Raw genomic sequence first — 5688 nt, 5'->3', positions numbered from 1 at the left:
AAAAAAAAAAAAAAAAAAAAAAAAAAAAAAAAAAAAAAAAAAAAACCAAATAAAAAACCTGGGAATGTACAGGAAAAAAACAACAGAGAAAAACAGAAAAATATTAAGGTTTCCAAAATCTCAAAGAAAATGCTATTTCTGAGTCAATTCAATTAAATTCAGCAGGCATTTATTAAATACTTAGGGTATGCTAAGAGCTAGTGATATAAAAATAAAACGAAAATTAGTTCCTGCCTTGAGGGGTAAGGATATCACATTAACACAGATAAGTAAATATAACAGGATTTGATGAGCACTAATAGCTAACATGTGGAAAAAAAATATTCTTTTTTTTATGTCAAGACAAGGGGTCTTTAAAGGATGGGCCCAGGGAGAATACAGGCTGACAAATAAAGGTATACATAGATAGTATAAGCTGGCTTCTATCCAAGTCTGGGGTGGTTTTATGCTCTATTGTTTATATAGAGGGAGATGTAACTCCTGAATGGTGGAAGGAATGCTGAGCATAACATTGCATACCTACATAAGGGATTTATTATTACTTCCAGGATTTTTTCCAGACATACTTCAGAGATACCTTGAGAGGGACAGACAGACTTTAGACATGCGTGAGAAATGGACCCCATCTTGTCTCTGTATTTGCTTGAAATTATGTCTTTGATTTCCTTGGGTTATATGCCCAATGGTGGAATAACTGAATCAAAAGGTATGAACAATTTTTAGTCACTTTCATCGTACCCCCTTTACTTTTGCTTGGGAAGTGATCCAATGCCATTTTTTTGGGTATTCCTGGGGAACAGCAGGCACAGAAGACTAGGTGGAGGAGTCGAGATTACAGACCTCACTAGAAAGAGTGAGTTGATTACTATTCAGGAGTGTTAAAGTCAATATTTTTCATTTCATTTTCACTGCAGTAAAGAGTTCACCTAACTCTCTATGAATGAATACTCCTTTTAGGTCACACAGAGTTGGGACAGAGATTGAATTCCTGTGAGGTTTCATGAGCTAAGCTAGTTATGAATTACAATAGGATTAACTCATACTCTTAGATAAGAGCCCCTAAAAGCACTAGGAAAATCAGAGGCTGGCCAAAACTGGCAATTCATGTAGACACCAGTACTGAGGCATAGCTTTGGGGACTGTCCAGCTTCTTGATCAGATATAGCAACCTATTGGGGTGGCCGTTTCATTTAAGCATGCCCAGTGAGTTAACTGGGGCATGGAATGGTACAGGGTGACTTGGCTACTCAGAGTGGCCATCTCAGTGACATCTTAGCGTCAAAGCGAAGCACAGTGCTTCATTATAATTGAAGAAGAGGAGATCTTGAAGAAATGTACTTGAGAAATTATGTAGTACCTTCCCAACCTGCTCCTTCACACAAAATCTGATCTCTTTATCACGAGTATTCATTGAGGAATTCCATGTGGCTGCAAAACATGGAACATCAGAAAAATATTAATGTTTAGAAGATGGGTTTTTGTGCCAGAATCACTGTGCCATTGTGCCAGAAGCTTGGGATCATTGAAAAAATGTCCTAAATAATCTTTATATCTATCCCTGCCCTGCTTCCTGCTTCTGGGTCCTTTTCAAGGTCCATTGGCAACACTTGTCCCAAGTATAGGTGCTGATGGACCAGCTGAATGGGCTGCCTCCTTGAATTAGGTAATGTAGGCATGATTTCCAGTTTAATAGATGTAGGAAGAGAGACCCAGATTGCTGAATTCCCTTGTTGAAGGTGACAGTAAGTGGTGGTGGAACCAGGACTCAGAGTGAGGTTTTTGACCCTGAGTTCACAGAACTTTCTGCTCTGCTAACCATTCCTCTCGACAATATCCTAGAACAATCATATTTAGCAATTTTAACTTCCTCAAATGGTTTCTTCTTGACAGCATTTTGTTTCCTTGTGACTAAGCAAGCAATGATTTTAGCAAAATCATTTGGGATGTGTTTTGACATATGTGCCCCTGAGCACTAGGGTGTGGGAATGAGAAGTAAGAGGGGATGGAGGTGGGGTGATTGATGGGGGGAAAATGTCCTGATTAGGGTAAGGGATGTATTTCGACCTTCTTAGCATGGGGTTTACATTATGACACTGGTGAAATCTCTGGAAGAAGTAGGGGTTCCATCTGTCCCTATCCCCCATTTTCCAGCATGAGGATGAGTCAGAATTTTGGCCTTTTCATTTACATTCTAGCCTGTGAAGGTGGGAGGAAATAGAAAGCAGAGAGGGGCAAGCACTTCCTCTTCAGAATTCGGGGATTTTGGTGATAGCAAGCTTGATATGAGTCAAAGTGGGACATGTTGGCTTAAAAAGCTAATACTATTGTAACACCCAGTGATGTTAGGGCTGCTGGTCTCAGGGGGTCTGAGGCACTTGACCTCTTCCTTCTCACTAAGGGGCACTTAGCTCTGGATTCCAAAGAGAGGGCATCAGACTCTTGTCTCACTGAGTTTTTAATTCTTTTCATTCCTACCCCAGTCCCCTCGGGAGAATCACTTAGAGCTTGGGTGTGGCTATATTTAGGGTCTCCCTAAAAAGGGAGGGAAGTGAAAAGGTACTTGATGTACAATATAAATCGGGTATTACCGATAAGTTTTTCTAAACTTAAACAACAGCAATAATATAATCACTATCATGCTCTCCCAGGAGACTGAGACATAAACAGGAGAATGAACGTGAAAGAGTTTTCAGTACTGCTGAATCAGCATTTCACATTTTACTTTTGCTTTGCTCTGTCAAAACAGTTCCTCCAGATCTGAGCCTTTTGACAAGTCATTCCAGAGGCTGTGCTCATCTCTTTGCTGGTGGCCATTCTCTCCAATGTGGAAACGCCTCCTTCAGCTAATCAGTCCTGACCGAGGGCCCCAGGAGCTTCAAACTCTCCAATGCATAAGGCTTCTTCCGAGACTGGTAAAGTACATCTCAGGATCACAGTTCAGTGTCTTCTACTCAGGAAAGAAATACAAAGTAGAAAAGTCAGCCGGGGGCCTAAGGCCCAAGCTTCATTCATCTAGCTGAGTCATTGCTTTAGCTTTTATGTACCTGTACCCACCATACTTAGAGAAAGAAATGAAAAAACAATCCAGTGTCTTTGCCAAGAAATCTCCAAGTGTGATCGTGAAGAGTTGGACACTACTGAAACAACTAAACAACAACCACAACAACACCCATTATACTATGGGCAGCTAGGTGGCACAGTGAATAGGGTGCCAGGTATAGGGTCAGGAAGACAAGTCTTCCTGAGTTAAAATTTAGCGTCAGACATTTTCTAGCTGTGTGACCCTGGGTAAGTCACTTAACCCTGTTTGCCTCAGTTTCCTCATCTGAAAAATGATCTGGAGAAGGAAATGGCAAACTTCCCTAGTATCTTTGCTAAGAAAACCCCAAATGGCGTCAGGAAGACAGGACTGAACCACCACTACAACAACAGCTTACCATACTATTATGAGTTTGAAAGGAAGAAAGAACCCTGGAAGCTCTTTCCTTTCTAACTGATACAATACCTCAACCTTCCCTTTCCCCCCACCCTCATTACTGACATGGGTCAGGGTTGTGGTTTTTCAGAGTTGAGTCACATATTTCCCTACAACTAGCTGGGGTACAGGCTCAGCACTCCATGGGAAATGCTGTTTTCAGAGCAGATTGGGGTAGGGGCTGCTGTTTAGGTTCCATTACACTATCTTAGGTTCCATTAGAAGTCTAGTATATAGAATCTGAGGGGTGATAGTCCTGCTTCACTTTGTCCTGGTGAGATCACATCCTGACAACTGTGTCCAGTGCTGGGTACCATAATTTAGGAAAGATTTTGACAAGCTTCAGTGTCCAGAAGATAACAACTAGGATGGTAAGAGACTGGAGACCATACTATATGATGAGGAGTTGAATAAACTAGGGATAGTTTGGCCTCTAGAAAAGAAGATTGGGGTTGGGGGACACCATAGCTATCTCCAAGTGTCTGAAGGGTTGTCTGGTAGAGAAGAGATTTGATTTGTTCTGCCTGACCTTATAAAGTAGAAGCAAGAGATGCAAATTGCAGAGAAAAAGATTTAGGCTTTATATAAAGATTAATGTGGTAATAGGGTTGCATGGGGTGTTTAGGAGGACTAGCACCTCTGGTGTGAGGGCTTGCTGAGCCCTTTTCAGGGTTGCTCAGCTACCTTTGGTGTCCACCTGATTCACCCAATTCTCACCTCTGGCTCCAAGAAGCCATAGCATGCACAGCAGCCACACCCCGATAAACCATTTTGGCAGATGGGCTAAACTAGGTTGCGGTAACAGATAGGCCTTAAACCTGTTGGTGAATTAGCAGGGTGTCCACCCTAAGCATGTGAAGACTTCTCCGCATCAGAATGGGCAGATGAGAACAATTTGTTCCAATGGTTATGAAGGTGGCTGAAGCAGGAGCTATGGAACACTTAGAGCTTGGTCAGACATCAAAGACCTCAAGGTCATCTACTGCATCCCAGGCCATTGCCAGTCATCTTGACTGTTGTCCTACCACTGGACTTTGATGACTCTGGAAGAGAGAGTGAAGCTGAGGGTTTTGTGTAACTCTGCCTCGTTTAAATCCAATTCACACATGAGTTAAGATATCACCTGTGATGTCATCGGTCCTCTGAAAATGAAGGACAAACAACAATGTGGTAGTTATCAGAGCTATCCCAAAGTGAAAAGGGTTGTCTTCAGAAGAAGTAGTTTGACCTTAATTGGTCCCCATTAGGGCTGGATTCTTTGTACTTGGTACACTCCCATGAAAGAAGAGGGGAAACTTTTAGGTGACTATGAGAGGTGGAGGAGAAGCGTGAAGAGTGAGAGAGCAGGAGACAGTTTCCTCCTCTTTAGATTGAGGTAGTTGAATGAGATGAACTCTGATGTTTCCATCTTTTCCAGCTTCAGAATTTTATGAATTTATGACAGAGACTGTCTGTGAATTTGATCAGTCTATGAGATAGACTACCATAGTGAAGACCGGTCAGGAGTTTCTGCCATCTTAGAGGCTCTGAAGGTCGAGCTGGGGTTACCTCTGCCCAGCTCCAGTTGAATTACCAGGATAGAGGGGCAAGAAGAGAAACAGAGAAGGAGGGGAACTCCCCACTACTATAAAAGTCCCTAAGAAAACAGGAAGAGTGGCTCAGAGGGTGAGAGAGGTGGTGTAAGAGAGAGAATCAGAATGGAAGAACAGGGAGGAAAAAGAAGATGAAGAATCCCTGTGAGTGAGGTCATCAGGAACTACATGAGCAGGCAGGGGACAGGAATCTGTGGCGACCTATTCATAATAATAAAAGCAGTGTTCATTTATATGTATATATAATATATACACACACGCACACAAATATATTTAAATACAAATACATAAATATATATTATATATAAATACAAATATATTATATACAAATATAAACACAAATACTTTATATATAAATATAAACACATACATATATTATATAAATATAAATACATACATATGTATAGCGATATTTGGCTTACCAAGTACTTCCTATTGTGATCATTTCATTTGATATGCACAACAATCTAGGTAGGCAGTGCAGGTCTGCCCTCCTTCCTTTTTTTTTTTTTTTTTTAAACTGGACCTATAATTCCATTGGAATCCCCTGCTGGGGGAAGCAGATGTACCTCTGCAACTTAGAATGTTAGAGAGTCACTTGGGGCCCAGAGAACTTAAGTG

The sequence above is a fragment of the Vombatus ursinus genome, unplaced genomic scaffold, assembly GCF_900497805.2.
Source record: "Vombatus ursinus unplaced genomic scaffold, bare-nosed wombat genome assembly UNPS02014770.1, whole genome shotgun sequence".
Classification (NCBI taxonomy): Eukaryota; Metazoa; Chordata; class Mammalia; order Diprotodontia; family Vombatidae; genus Vombatus; species Vombatus ursinus.
The sequence above is the reverse complement of the archived record's forward strand: the minus strand, read 5'-3'. Positions refer to the sequence as shown.